This window comes from Aedes albopictus, chromosome 2, assembly GCF_035046485.1.
Source record: "Aedes albopictus strain Foshan chromosome 2, AalbF5, whole genome shotgun sequence".
NCBI classification, from domain to species: domain Eukaryota; kingdom Metazoa; phylum Arthropoda; class Insecta; order Diptera; family Culicidae; genus Aedes; species Aedes albopictus.
The window spans coordinates 297160706-297177681 of NC_085137.1; positions in this window are offsets into that span (position 1 = coordinate 297160706).

The following is a 16976-nucleotide window of genomic DNA, read 5'->3' on the forward strand; positions in this document are numbered from 1 at the left end:
CAAAAGTATTAACGTATATGCGTGTATCTCAATAACGTGATAATTTAACTGTGTGGTGTCTTCGACAAAGTTGTTGGCTGGTCCACGGGCTATCCAGTGACGAACCAAGTAAGTAGGAATTCAACCGATAGGCGGCGCTAGTGTGCATACAAACTGGATGCAAAAATACAAACGTATATGTGTGTATCTCAATAACGTGACAATTTAAGTAGGTCTTCGACAAATTTGTTGGCTGGAGCACGGGCTATCCAGTGACGAACGCAATAGGGGAACTGGGGGTAAGACGCCCACGTTAAGGAAGAGTCCAATTTTAACCACGAAACACTTTATAATACACATTTTTTTGGCACTAACATGAAGCACCGACATGTTTCCTTCCAATTGGAAGAAACCATAAACCAGTTTTATGTTTTACTACTGAAAAATTCAAATTTGAAAAAAAGTTTGATTTTCAGAATTTTAGTTTTAATGCGGGGTAAAACGCGCCACAAGCCACAGCTAACGCCAGGATGCCAAATTGTGTACATATACTTGCGCGCCTGATTTATTGTCAACTGTTATTGTTCGTGAATGGTATACAGTCATTACATAATTATGGGTCACCTGTAATTATGGGTCAATTCCATGTAAACGTCATAGTGAGCTGTTTTATCAATAATTACTACAAAATGACGTATGGCTGTGTGACTAGTGAACTGATTTATAGTAAAAATGTGCTGTTGCTTGGTTCCAACTTGTGTTCTACATAATTTGTGCCAGAATTTAGATCTAATTGGCTATTTTAATATAAATAACTAGGGGTGGGCATTTTACCCCACATATGCCTCAGAAGTTTGGACCCTTGCAAAAAAGTTGTGAGGGTCAAATTCGATACTTTTTCCGCTTGGTACATAAATAATGGGAGTGTGCAAAACAGTTTGTGGGGATAGCGAGAAAAAAATTCTTTTAAATTATGTAAAAAAGTGCAAACATTTGACAGGCTAAAATTACATCAAAGGTAATTAAAATCTTTTTTCGAAGTTTTTGTACAATTTTTTAAGTAAAAATATGTAAACTCAAATGTAAAGAAGCATTTTTATTCTTATTTTAGCGATTGCAATTGGAAATAGTACTGAAAATAACGTGGTTTGCCTAAAACAAGGGTGGCGCAACTTGCCCCCTATGGGCGTTATGGCCGCAGTTCCCCTACAGTCTAGACTCCTATTACACGGTTAGTTCGGGGGTATAGTAGGAATCCGTGTTGTAGGAATCCCAGAGCTTATGGGATTTCGCCTAATTGGGGGTGTGAGCGAATATATCAGGAGTATTACAAGATAGCACCATACTTTCTTTGGCAAAGTTGTAGTACTAGAATAGATCTACCACACAATGCGAACTAACATCCAATTAGTTGGCAATTTGGCCGATAGAGGCGCTATGTAGAAGTGGTTAATGCTTATGTTCACTCGCCAGTATAAGCACTCATAAGTTGTCGCTTGCGATATCTCAAGATCTACTTGATTTGGAACAATGCTGTCTTCGGCAAAGTTGTTCAGTAGGTCAAGAACAATCTGGTGGTTAACCAATTAGTTTGTGATTTCGCCGCTAGGTGGTGCTAGTTGTCAAGTAAAGTTTCAAACTTCTCTAGCTCGCGATCCAGATTAGATAGAAAAGTGCCGTCTTTGTAAGAGTTTTTCAGGAAGTAAAAACCTATCTGGTGATTCAACATTTAGTTGGTGATTTCGCCGCTAGGTGCCACTAGTTGTTAAGTAAAATTTCAAACTTCTTTAGCTCGCGATCCAGAGCAGATAGAAAAGTATCGTCTTCGGCTAAGTTCTTCAGGAAGTCACGAACAATCTTTTGATGTAACAATTAGTTGGTGATTTCACCGCTAGGTGGCACTAGTTGGCATGTAAAGTTTCAAACTCTGCTATCTCGGGATCCAAAGCAGATCGAAAAGTTTTATCTTCGGCAAAGTGCTTTTGGAAATCAAGAGCTATCTGGTGATTCAACAGTTAGTTGGTGATTTCGCCGCTAGGTGGCGCTCTTTGTCAAGTAAAATTTCAAACTTCTCTAGCTCGAGATCCAGAGCAGATAGAAGAGGGTCGTTTACGGCAAAATTCTTCAGGAAGTCAAGAACAATCATGTGATTCAACAATAAGTTGGTGATTTCGCCACTAGGTGGCACTAGTTGTCAAGTAAAGTTTCAAACTCCGCTATCTCGGGATCCAAAACAGATCGAAAAGTTTCATCTTCGGCAAAAAGTTTTTGGAAGTCAAGAGCTATCTGATGATTCAACATTTAGTTGGTGATTTCGCTGTTAGGTGGTGATTTTGCCTCTAGCTCGCGATCCAGCGCAGATAGAAAAGTGTCGTCTTGGGCAAAGTTCTTCAGGAAATCAAGAGCAATCTGGTTATTCAACAATTAGTTGCATGAAAGGCTTGCATTTTTAAGAAAAATGAATCATTTTGTTTCGCTCTTCGCTCAAGTGTGCAAAGCAACGAAGCACAGACAAACAGACGTAACTTTTGGAGGAAATTCTTCAAAAAATTGAGCACACAGCCACCTGTTCGAAGAACCGCTCGAGATACTGTCGATTGCATAATTCAGCAACGTGTACACCGGCAAACGTCAAAACGATCGAACACTAACGCCTCTGGTGGAAGGATAGTGGAAATTAAATGAAATTTGAATTGATTCTTAAATGCACGTGCCAAGCCAAGTTTAAGAGTGTTACGTATGTTTGTCTGTGAACGTAGTCAATGTTGTCGCACAGTAACATACAAATATGAATTTCAATATATGTACAAAAAAAGTTTGCATCTGGGATCAAACATCGGACCTTTGAATTGTCAGTCCTTTCCAAATAAGGCGCTGTCAATAAACTACGTTGACTTTTTTTCGGCCATCTCAGACCCCCCCCCCCTCGTAGACTTTTGTTCATACAAAATTCTCAAAATTTGTATGGAGCGTAGACTTTGGCCAGAAACCCCCGTTCCCCCCCTTAGAGTCTACGTAGTTCATGGACAGGCCCTAACGCACTTGTCACATAAAAGTTACAGCAGCAGGTTTTTGTTTGTTCCGCTCTTTTGTGACAAGCGCGTTACTTGGGATCACTATTAAGCAGCAGAACTATTGCGGTGCAACAATAGCATACGCGCTGAAACACTAATAAATGCTACTTCCTGGTGGCGTTTCCTTGGCCGGTCGCCGCTCGTTTACAAAGGAACAGAAAGGATGACAAAAACGTTGGTGGTCGACTATTTATCATTGAGGTTCATCCTCGGGTTCATTGTGGAACCCTTTAACGGCAATGAAAAAGCTAGTCGCCAATGTTGTTCTATCGGGATAATGTGATTTTTTTTTCTTTATGCGGCGGTGAAGAGAACGACGATTGTCAACCCTGGTCTGGATCCAAGATAAAGATGTTCAAAATTCTATTTGCCAATTACCGCCACGTAGCGGCGAACTACCTACTAATTGGGTTTTTAAATTTTGAAAAATGTATTGATTTTTTGTTTTTATACGAAAGAGCATCTATTTCTGAGCCGCTGTATTTTTTTTTCAGATTTTAAGAACTTCATGTTGGTACCTTAAATCAATATCAAAGAGATTTTTTGAAATCACCTTTTGACAGCTAGGCAACTGCTTGACAGCTCCGCCCAGTATAAAATACGACCAGGGGTGATTGGAGAAATCGCTCCCATACAAATTTCAAATTGATTTTTAAATGGGTTCCCGGACATCAAAATTAATGAAAATTTGGATTTCGGCTCAGTTTGGCAAGCCGATTCAGAATATGGGATTATCTCAACACCACTAAAGAAGCCAATTGTTGAATTACCAGGTTGTTATAGTCTATACTTTCTGAAGAAAATTGCCAAAGATAACACTTTTCTATCTGCTATGGATTCCGAGCAGCCTTGCATCACCTAGCAGCTAAATCATCAATTTATTGTTTTATCACCAGAATGCTCTTGGCTTCCTGTTGAACTTTGCCGAAGACAGTACTATTCTATCTGCTATAGATCCTGAGATAGTGTTTTGAAACTTTACATGACAATTAGCGCCACCCAACGGCAAATTCACAAACTATATTTTTAATCAGAAGATGACTCTTGACTTCCTGTAGAACTTTGCCGAAGACGACTCTCTTCTATCTGCTCTGGATCGCGAGCTAAAGAAGTTTAATATTTTACTTAACAACAAGCGCACCCTAGCAACGAAATCACCAACTCAATATTGAATCACCAGATAGGTTTTTACTTCCCGAAAAACTCTGACGAAGACGGTACTTTTCTATCTGATCTGGATCGAGAGCTAGAGAAGTTTGAAACTTTACTTGACAACTAGCGTCACCTAGCGGCGAAATTACAAACTAAATGTTAAGTCATTAGATAACTCTTGACTTCCTGAAGAACTTAGCTGAAGACGATGCTTTTCTATTTGCTCTGGATCGCGAGCTAAAGAAGTTTGAAATTTTACTTAACAACTAGTGGCACCTAGCGGCGAAATCACCAACTAAATGTTGAATCACCAGATAGGTTTTTACTTCCTGAAAAACTCTTACGAAGACGGCACTTTTCTATCTGATCTGGATCGCGAGCTATAGAAGTTTGATACTTTACTTGACAACTAGCGTCACCTAGCGGCGAAATTACAAACTTAATGTTAAGTCATTAGATAGCTCTTGACTTCCTGAAGAACTTTGCCGAAGACGATACTTTTCGATCTGCTTTGGATCCCGAGATAGCGGAGTTTGAAACTTTACTTGACAACTAGTGCCACCTAATGGCGAAATCACCAACTAATTGTTGAATCACATGATTGTTCTTGACTTCCTGAAGAATTTTGCCGTAAACGACCCTCTTCTATCTGCTCTGGATCTCGAGCTAGAGAAGTTTGAAATTTTACTTGACAAAGAACGCCACCTAGCGGCGAAATCACCAACTAACTGTTGAATCACCAGATAGCTCTTGATTTCCAAAAGCACTTTGCCGAAGATAAAACTTTTCGATCTGCTTTGGATCCCGAGATAGCAGAGTTTGAAACTTTACATGACAACTAGTGCCACCTAGCGGTGAAATCACCAACTAATTGTTACATCAAAAGATTGTTCGTGACTTCCTGAAGAACTTAGCCGAAGACGATACTTTTCTATCTGCTCTGGATCGCGAGCTAAAGAAGTTTGAAATTTTACTTAACAACTAGTGGCACCTAGCGGCGAAATCACCAACTAAATGTTGAATCACCAGATAGGTTTTTACTTCCTGAAAAAACTCTTACAAAGACGGCACTTTTCTATCTAATCTGGATCGCGAGCTAGAGAAGTTTGAAACTTTACTTGACAACTAGCACCACCTAGCGGCGAAATCACAAACTAATTGGTTAACCACCAAATTGTTCTTGACCTACTGAACAACTTTGCCGAAGACAGCATTGTTCCAAATCAAGTAGATCTTGAGATATCGCAAGCGACAACTTATGAGTGCTTATACTGGCGAGTGAACATAAGCATTAACCACTTCTACATAGCGCCTCTATCGGCCAAATTGCCAACTAATTGGATGTTAGTTCGCATTGTGTGGTAGATCTATTCTAGTACTACAACTTTGCCAAAGAAAGTATGGTGCTATCTTGTAATACTCCTGATATATTCGCTCACACCCCCAATTAGGCGAAATCCCATAAGCTCTGGGATTCCTACAACACGGATTCCTACTATACCCCCGAACTAACCGTGTAATAGGAGTCTAGACTGTATTGCGTTCGTCACTGGATAGCCCGTGCTCCAGCCAACAAATTTGTCGAAGACCTACTTAAATTGTCACGTTATTGAGATACACACATATACGTTTGTATTTTTGCATCCAGTTTGTATGCACACTAGCGCCGCCTATCGGTTGAATTCCTACTTACTTGGTTCGTCACTGGATAGCCCGTGGACCAGCCAACAACTTTGTCGAAGACACCACACAGTTAAATTATCACGTTATTGAGATACACGCATATACGTTAATACTTTTGCATGCAGTTTGTATGCACACTAGCGCCGCCCAGCGATGGATTTGCCAATGATTTAGTTCATCACTGGACAGCTCTTGACCATGCCAACAACTTTGCCAAAGATACCAAGTTTTTATAAAGCAATATCGCAAGAATATTTACAATCCTAACTATCTCAATTTTATCAGGTACTTGCGTCTCCATCCAGCGACGGGTGGTGACACCGCAGATGGCTGTTACCACCCTCTTCAACACGCAAAACGTGCAGTGATGCCAATTAAGAGCCAGTTCGCGAGAACCGCGACCCCCTTTCCAAAGGAAGTGGAATCGATGTGCTCCGATTGAGCTGAAATTTTCAGGGTATGGTTTTCCATATAAAAGATGATATCTGGCCGATTTTCAGATTTTTCCGTTAGGGGGAAGTGGGGTAAAATAGCCCTCAAAGATTTCATGTCCAAAAATAGGTAAAATCACTAAAATCGCAATAACTTCTGCAAAAGTAAACGGATTCAGCTGAAATTTTGCATGGACACTCTACTCCTATGGCACTTCCATTTAAGCCAAGCGTTGGATATTCTTTGATATTTAATTTGAAGAAATAGGTTATTTTCATAACTTTTTTAACGATTTTCAGGGTGCCTGTTTTCGTACCAACAGAACTAGGATGAAAAACTGAGTACTACGTTTTGAAGGATTACCCAAGAGCTTTCATTTGATATGTGACCCAGAGGCGCCAACTTAAAAACTTTCGAAAAAAAATTTTTTTTTCTCGGGGTATGCATTTTACCCCATATTTTTAGTGTCTAAAGAAGTCTTGTCGCAAATTATGACAACGTTATTTAACTTTTAAGGGTTTTTCTTCAATATTAATTCAACAGAAAAATGATGACTAAGAAATGCAATTATTAGATTTTTTCATTTGGGGAAAGTAGGGTAAAACGGACTAACTCATCCTCCTTTCGAAATAACGTTGCTACGATGTTCTCTGATCGGACTCGAATATTCAGAGTTCTTTATTCTACTCAAGAATAGACTCTTTATCACATATTTTTTTTTATTCTTGAGAGGATAACGGGGTAAAACAATTCTCAGAAAAAAAATGTTGAAAATAATCAAAATAATTTCAAAACCTACAAATGCTTTGGTAAAACTTGGCGAAATTTCATAAAATTAGAAAAAAAATCTTGTTTTTTTTATTGCTTATTCAAATGAGCAAGTCTGACAAAATTTTGACGTCGAGAAATGTCACAGATTAGCACGTTGTGTGTGATTTACCGGATTCTTTTTCGATTTTTCTTTTGACATGCATCTACGGTTCACTTTTTTTTTCTCGTGAAAGTTGCTGCAGTGCACAATGGTCCACGAAAAAGATTTAAGAGGAAAGATGCATTTAGCGCCTTCAAATGATTTTTTGGACAAATATGGTCTACTACAAAGTTGTTCCCAAAAAATCAGGCCCTCTTTTCAATGTACATAAAAATAAGGGTGGTCCATATTTTCAAAGAAATTGGGAACCAAACTTTTTTATTTGCAAGAATAACTGTATAAATTCTTCGAGAAAGTCGTAGATCTATCAATTTTGAGCAAGTTTCCTGAAGACACTTTTTATGTAGCTTTGAAATTGACCGATCTAGAGATATTTTTCTGAATAAGCTTAGGGTGGTTCAAGAACAACCGGTTTCTGGCGTTATTTTTTTCAGTTTCGATCAAAGTCGCCCAAGAAACACTTGTAGAGCATTTGAAGACGCGTCGTTTCATGCGCTGAAATGGTCTCTATCTCTTTTGGTTCAATAGTTACAGGTGTTTTTCCTAAAAAATCATATTTTTTTGAAAAGGTTATATCTGGAGCTCGATTTGAATAGGTCGTATGTGCTTTCGTCGATTAAAAATTCGATCAGTTGGATTCGCTTATTGTAGCGAAAACCGTTGAAATTGAACAAAGTTGATACATACAGCAGAATCCTCACAAAATAAGCTTTCCATTCCATCATTAAAAGTCTCAAAAATATCTTTCATATTGCTACAATAACTAAAATAAACTGATCGAATTTTATATCGACAAAAGCACATACGACCTATTCAAATCGAGCTCCAGATATGATCGATTGGTGTGTGAAAAATACTTGAAAAGTGCCTATTTTTTCTGGAAAATCATCAATATATTTTTGGAATGACGAATCAACATTCCCAGCGCTTGCGTTATATTTGTGTTCTAAAAATGATTCTTAGACAACTTTTACGTGAAATTTGAAACAAAAAAGATAAAGATAAAGGGGGACGCTAGACCAAATAGTTTTATTGTTTTATCTTTTTTGTTTAAAATTTCTCGTCTAAGTCGCGTAAGAACCACTTTTACAGCTTCCAAAAGAGCGCATTTTCGGTCGCTGAGAATGTTGCTACGTCATTCCGTTCAAAAGTTATTGATGATTATCTAGAAAAAATAGGTACTTTTCAAGTATTTTTCACTTGAGTTACAAAAATAAAACACCCCTCTAATTTTTTGATATGTTTTATAACAACGTTTCTTCTTTTGAATTCGGGCAAAAGATAATTTTTATGATTGCCCCAACCCGTCATAACACCTTTTCAAAAAAACTATGCTCTACAAGTTCTTGGGTGACTTTGATGAAAAATCGAAACTGAAACAGTTAACGCCAGAAAACTGAATTTTCTTGAACCACCCTAAGCTTATTCAGAAAAAAATCTCTAGATCGGTAAATTTTAAAGCTACATAAAAAATGTCTTCAGGAAATTTACTCAAAGTTGATAGATCTACAACTTTCCCGAAGAATGTATACAGTTATTCTTGCAAATAAAAAAAGTTTGGTTCCCAATTTCTTTGAAAATATGGACCACCCTAATTTTTATGTACATTGAAAAGAGGGCCTGATTTTTGGGAACAACTTTGTAGAAGACCATATTTTTCCAAAAAATCATTTGAAGGCGCTCAATGCATCTTTCCTCGTAAATCTTTTTCGTGGGCCATTGTGCACTGCAGCAACTTTCACGAGAAAAAAAAGATAGAAAATTGAACCGGAGATGCACGTCAAAAGAAAAATCGAGAAAGAATCCGGTAAATCACACACAACGTGCTAATCTGTAACATTTCTCGACGTCAAAATTTTGTCAGACTTGCTCATTTGAATAAGCAATAAAAGAACAAGATTTTTTTTCTAATTTCATGAAATTTCGCCATGTTTTACCAAAGCATTTGTAGGTTTTGAAATTATTTTGATTATTTTCAACATTTTTTTTCTGATAATTGTTTTACCCCGTTATCCTCTCAAGAATAAAAAAATAATATGTGATAAAGAGTCTATTCTTGAGTAGAATAAAGAACTCTGAAAATTCGAGTCCGATCAGAGAACATCGTAGCAACGTTATTTCGAAAGGAGGTTGAGTTAGTCCGTTTTACCCTACTTTCCCCAAATGAAAAAATCTAATAATTGCATTTCTTAGTCATCATTTTTCTGTTGAATTAATATTGAAGAAAAACCCTTAAAAGTTAAATAACGTTGTCATAATTTGCGACAAGACTTCTTTAGACACTAAAAATATGGGGTAAAATGCATACCCCGAGAAAAAAAAATTTTTTTTCGAAAGTTTTTAAGTTGGCGCCTCTGGGTCACATATCAAATGAAAGCTCTTGGGTAATCCTTCAAAACGTAGTACTCAGTTTTTTATCCTAGTTCTGTTGGTACGAAAACAGGCACCCTGAAAATCGTCAAAAAAGTTATGAAAATAACCTATTTCTTCAAATTAAATATCAAAAAATATCCAACGCTTGGCTTAAATGGAAGTGCCATAGGAGTAGAGTGTCCATGCAAATTTTCAGCTGAATCCGTTTACTTTTGCGGAAGTTATTGCGATTTTAGTGATTTTACCTATTTTTAGACATGAAATCTTTGAGGGCTATTTTACCCCACTTCCCCCTAACGGAAAAATCTGAAAATCGGCCAGATATCATCTTTTATATGGAAAACCATACCCTGAAAAATTCAACTCAATCGGAGCACATCGATACAAGAAGGGGTTGCGGCTCTCGCGAACTGGCTCTTAAAGAAGTTAGAAATCATGCGAATAAAATGTCCATTGTTTCGAAATTTAATAACGCCCTTATCTTAAGTGCAACTAAAAAGTTGTCTTCTAACAAAATGTTCACTAATATATGCACTAAATCTTCAGGTGGGGAGCGGATTTTTAGAGTTGCTTTAATGTGCCTTTTTCTTCAAAAGTTTGAAAAGTTGGATTTCCCCATACTGAAAAGTGAAAATTCCCATATAAAACTTCAAGTCAATTGCGGACTAGCTTACCGATTTTTTAGAATTTTTAAATATTGCAGGGCTTCATTTGGGTCCATTTGCAACCATTTGTGACTATTCGGGATTGTGTATTCGCAATTTTGCAAAAATCGACACGGCCTACTGGGCATAGTGTATCATTGTGCTTGCCTCACAATATACTAATTCATGCAATGGCAGGCAAAGAAAGCCCTTCAATTAATAACTGTGGAAGTGCTCAAAGAACACTAAGTTGAAGCGAGGCAAGCCAAGTACCAGTGGGGACGTACAGCCATGAAGAAGGAGAAGAAGTGACTTTAAGATATGACGAAGCCACACCTCAAATTTTCAAGTGCTTAAATCTGAAGATCCGAAGCCCCATCCATGTCTTGCTTCTAGTTTAGTCCCAGAACAACATAGAAAAATCCGGGAATTTAGGATAGTTGCAAAACTCTGTCAAATTAGAGAATGTGTTCTGCAATAAGAATGCACGTGAGTCCTTGAATTACCAGAACTTAACAGTTCTTGATAGGTTAGTACGCAATAAGATACGTAAAGCATGTTTGTTTTCCTAACATCAAGTATATTCTCGGGTGGGCTAAGTCCGATTCTTTAACTATCGGCAAGGCAGAATAAATACAATTTTAGAAACTGTCATCAGTAACAAGGACTTTGTACCATGAATTGATTCCTGGACCACCTTGGATTGGGGTTCCCTGTTTAGTGGACTTTTACCCCCGGAACAGGTGGTCCGTAGTGTTATTCTTAGCCTATTGAGAGAACCGCTACCAACACTACACAGCTATCTAAGCTGATCGGCAAAAGAAGTTAACATTGATGGTTAGACAATCTTTCAAAATGTGAAAATTGTCGTTTTCCACGTTTTTCATTTGAATATTCTATCTAAGTCTCTCTCTCTTATTGGCGTAACGTCCTCATTGGGACAAAGCCTGCTTCTCAGCTTAGTGTTCTATGAGCACTTCCACAGTTATTAACTAAAACAGAATGCCGAGATCGGCTGTGCGGATCTCGGTTAAAGTTCATTTGCTGAAATCTCGGCTAAACGCTTGACGTTTGATGTTTGATGATAGCGGCACCCATGGGTGCTGCTATGAATAAACTTTAATTTTTGCTGATATCTCAATTAAAATGCGATTGCCGAGCGCTCGGCTGTGCAGATCTCGGCAAAAGAATGAAAATTAGCCGAGCTCAACTGAGTGTGTGAGAGCTTCCTCTGCCAATGACCATTTTGCATGCGTATATCATGTGGCAGGCACGAAGATACTCTATGCCCAAGGAAATCAAGGAAATTTCCTTTACGAAAAGATCCTGGACCGACCGGGAATCGAACCCATCACCCTCAGCATGGTCGTGCTGAATACCCGTGCGTTTACCGCCTCGGCTATATGGGCCCTATTCTATCTAAGTCATATAGAGTAATTTTCCAATTGTTGCACGGCTAAAAACTCGCCTATTATTGCACACTGCATGTTATTCTTATGAGGTGTGCAACAATTGGCGAATTTTTAGCCGTGCAACAATTGGAAAATTACCCTATATCATATAAGTCTATATGTTTGAAATTCCACCCTTTTTTCTGCGGCCGTTTCTGCCGCTCTCTCATTTACCTTTTTTCACTATCCTCTTCAAAAAGAGATAATTGAGATAATTTCGTATGTGATGGACCAAAAAAATTGCTAATAGTATTATTTTGCTGCCAATATCACGATAAGTATATGGATTGGCAAACCAATATTCTGAAGTTCACTGGTCCAAATAGCCTACTTTCAACTGCCAAACCCAAATTTCATATGGGATAAAGTTAAATTTGGATATTTGGCCACATGAATCAGCTTTGTGCATTGAAACGAATAGTTCGACGAAGAGTGCAGAGAGATTTTGAATGATGAGAACGGTAATGCTGCAGCATGGAACCCGGCAGAATGTGGGATGATACATATAGAAGCGGAAATAACAGACCCGCCTCTTTCGGGAGAAAGACGGCGCCCCGACGAAGCAGAGTAAAAGAAAATGGAACTGTTGTGCCTTTTTCAAAAATCGCTGAAGTTCTACCAGAAGCTCAACGCCTCCATCAACGGCTATGTGAAGCGAAATATGAAAGGTGGAAGTAGCACTTCATTGAGTTGTTTATTGATGGTACCGCAGCTGAATATCAATATGGGTCCAAAAAAGTGGGACACCGAATAGCTACCGGAGGAGTGGAAAAAAGTCGTTATTCACACGAAAGGCGACAATTTGCAATGTGAGAACATCAGAGGGACAACCACTTTGAAAGCTGCCTACAGGGTCCCAGATAATCTCCCATTACCTGTCATCTAAAAAGGGGTTCGTGGGCAGTTTTCTTCGAAACACGGAAAATCGTGGACGAAAACAGAATTAATGAGGCTGTGCAAATTGATCAAAGCAACGATGGACGGTGTAGGGTAATTGTTCCCTTCGTTGTGGTAGTACCTAATGTTGCGGTAGTGGCAATTGAGCACTTTTTCGACTGAAATGTTAAAAAAGGCATTTTTAATAGATGTATTATGCTTAAATTATGAGATTGCACCATTTGTGTGCTTAAGATTTGCCCAAAAACCTATTTGAAAAAAAATATTTTCCTTAAATTTTTTGCTGCTGTGTTCCTATTGTTGCGGTAGTGTCCCAAGCAACACACATGTTATAATAGAGTTACGACAGCGCAAATTTTGGTTGTATAGAAGTTTATTTTACGTAATTCTAACATTGTGTTGAAATAACGTAAAATAAACTTCTATACAACCAAAACTTGCGCTGTCGTAACTTTTATATAACATATGTGTTACTTGGGATTCCTAATGTTGCGGTATCCCATATGATTTCAATGGGATACCGCAACAATAGGAACCAAAATTAAATTTTACCTCCATGATAGGAACAGTGTGCCTAATGTTGTGGTATGCGATTTATGATCGAAAACAGAGAGGAACGATAGTTTTTATATTTTTCCAAGCAAATTTGGATAGAAAACTACCAACTAACGTTTTGCAACCCTTCATTAGATGGTACGATCATTGTTTTTAAAATGAATTTACCTTAATACCACAACGATGGGCACACTTACCCTATAACAGTTTCTAAGAGTTTCGAGTGAATTATCCAGTAGGCCTGTCTAATCTTAAAAAAAAAAAACAGTTCTCTGATTCTCAAGTCCACCTCCATATTTTGATTGGCATCCTAAAAGAAATAACTGGTCAAAATTTCAGCCAAACCCATTAAAATTAAGGAGAAACATCAGAGAATACAAATATGGCTACCACAATGGCCGACTTGGACCCCTACTCACGTTTTCAAGAGCACCGATCTTGAAAATTCGTAAACAAATCCGCTCGATTTGGAAAAGCTGCCTCCTTTCGCAAGTGAGCAAAGCCAGGATTAACAAGTGCGGATTGATTCGATGCTTCGTTCGTCAGCTTTGTGTCTCTAAAGTTTGTATGCAAAATTGCAATGGGATTTCTTGATGTTTCACCTTAAGAGGTACATCAAATCGATTTTGTGTTTTTCGACTATTTCGAACTACACCAAATCTTGACAAAAAATAATTCTTTTGGCACAAATTGAAAGATATACTTTTGTGCTACAAGTTCCCCGAACATTTTTTACAGATTTTTTTTCTGAAACACCCTAATATACATAATAAGTTGGATATTTAAAAACGGCAGCATATTCTCTAATGTTTTGTGGTTATTTGCTTATTTGACATCAATACTGTAGGAGCTGAGCAAAAATTATTGAAATTCATGAAAGCCAAATGTACCCTTAAACTAGCCACGCTGTGGCAATCAAAATATGGGAGTGGACTTGAGAATCAGAGAACATTTTAGAAAAAAAAAATGGAAAAACCTTCTATCCAGTTTATTCGTGTCACACCAGAGATTGCAACAAGGTGACGAACTCTCATGTCTACTCTTTAAAATTGTTCTTGAAGGTGCAATGCGGCAAGCTGGGCTAAACATTTGGAATGGTGGCAAAGTTGTACACCTACCTGAATCACGAAGTAGCAAAGGTCGTACTGGTGAAGAATACGTAGTCTTTTGATAGTCTTTTGGGTAGTGGACGACCAGTGCAATGGGATAACCAACTTTAATACTTTAAAACTTTATTGTACTGTTATCCCCACAATTTCCTTTTTGGCTATTAATTTATTCGTGAGGAAGAGCAATGTGTTAGTGGGCAAAGTGAAGTGATTCGAGTTTGATTCGTCTTAAGAGGCAAATGATGAAAATGCTGCAAAACGGTGAGTCGATAAGGAGAGCGTCCCACATAGCTCTGTTCCTCACAAGTTCCTACCTCATGCTTCCACGGGTCAAGCGATGACAAAGACCGCCAGCTAAGAGTTGTGTGCTTAGTTGGTAGAGTAGCCTGGGCACTGTTGCCCTTCTGACTTCAGCTAGATTGAGGAGGTACGATTCGAGCGTTTGTTCATCAAGGAGGTGCGGCTCAAACAGCGTCTGTTCTGGCATCCAGCGGCTGAGTAAGAAACGCTGCACCACGCCCAGCTAGATCCAAGGTGGTAGCCCCATCAGCGTGGTCGTCCCAGTGTTGGTTGGGACGTTAAACAGAACTGGCACGATGGCCCTCCGGCGAGACAGGAGTGTTGGCGTAGGCCCAATAAGCCACCCGTAAAAATCCCCATTGCGAATAACATACGACTCGAAACAATCGGCAAAGACCCACGCGACGAAATAAGGACTACGATTGGAAACTTGGAACATGGAATTGCAAGTCACTAGGTTTCGCAGGATGTGACAGGATATTCTACGACGAACTACATCCCCGCAACTTCGACATCGTGGCGTTGCAGGAACTTTGTTGGACTGGACAGAAAGTGTGGAAAAGCGGGCATCGAGCGGCTACCTTCTACCAAAGCTGTGGCACCACCAATGAACTGGGAACAGGATTTATAGTTTTGGGCAAGATGCGACAACGTGTGATCGGGTGGCAGCCGATCAACGCAAGGATGTGCATGTTGAGAGTTAAGGGCCGTTTCTTCAACTACAGCATCATCAACGTCCACTGCCCACACGAAGGGAGACCCGATGACGAGAAAGAAGCGTTCTACGCGCAGTTAGAGCAAACATACGATGGTTGCTCGCCGCGTGACGTGAAAATCGTTGTCGGCGACATGAACGCGCAGGTAGGAAGGGAGGATATGTACAGACCGGTAATCGGGCGAAACAGCCTGCACGCCGTATCGAATGATAACGGCCAGCGATGCGTAAACTTTGCAGCCTCCCGTGGTATGGTAGTCCGAAGCACCTTCTTTCCCCGCAAAGATATCCACAAAGCCACCTGGAGATCACCCGACCATCAAACAGAAAATCAAATCGACCACGTTCTAATCGACGGTAAATTCTTCTCGGATATAACCAATGTCTGCACATACCGCAGTGCGAATATAGATTCAGATCACTACTTAGTCGTTGTATGAATGCGCTCAAAACTTTCGACAGTTATCACCACGCGTCGAAGTCGAACGCCGCGGCTCAACATCGAGCAGCTGCGTACCGTAGAAGTGGCTCAAGACTACGCGCAGCAGTTAGCAGTCAGTGGCCCTACCAACGGAAGAGCAGCTTGGCGCAGCTTCACTTGAAGATGACTGGAGGGGCATCCGATCCGCCATAGGTAGCGTACATTCAATTATTCGCGGGGTTTTCTCAAGGCGAAAAGAAAGGTTGTGGCTCGATTGAAATGTAAGCTAATCCTAATCGGGTCTGGTTTATTAAAAATCAATATGGGTTACATTGTGTTCTATTGCGTGTGTAGATGGAATGTGGAGTATAGTGTGTTGTGTTGAGAGATATTGAGAGAGCTATTGCAGGTAATATTCATGATAGCTGTCGGTGTAGTGGAGGACTTTTCGGTCGCGGATGCAGCAGCCAGATCGGATGCTGTGGATGTCGCACCGATTGATGATGCGACAGGGATGAAGCTGATGATGCTACAGTACTCCCCTCTTAGACTAGGTTTCCTTCTAGCGGTAGCGGAGTGGAATAACGACTCGTCGACCAGAACGAGTGACCCTAGTCGATGGAGTCGTAGCGGATGTTGTTGCTGTCGAATCTGGTGCACTCGGTGAATCCTGATCGTCGAGTGTGTAGGCGGGTTTCAGGCGGTCGACCGAAACGTTTACTGTCCGCCCTTTGATGCATACGCTGAAGAATTTTTCACCTCGGCTTACCACCTCGAAGGGTCATTCGTAGGGAGGTGATAACGATGGCCGAATCGAATCGTTGCGCACGAAGACGTTCTTGCACGATTGAAGGTCCTGGTGAACGAAGAAATTGCGGCTGCCGTGCCACGCTGTTTCTGTCGGGCGTAGATTGCTCATGGATTTTCGGAGATTTGCAACAAATTCGGTTTCGTTCCGGCCCTTCGAACTTTCGACGAAAAACTCGGATGGTATTCGGAGGGTTGTTCCGTAAACCATCTCGGCCGGAGATGCCTTGATGTCTTCCTTGTAGGTTGTTCGCAGGCCAAGCAAGATCATCGGCAGATGTTCGCTCCAATGATCGGGATCGTGGCAAAGGATGGCTGATTTCAAGGTCCTGTGCCACCGTTCGATGATGCCATTCGATTGGGGGTGGTATGCTGTCGTGCGTAGGTGGGTGGTTCCAAGCATACGAGTCAGTTCAGAAAACAGCGAGGACTCGAATTGCCGTCCTTGGTCGG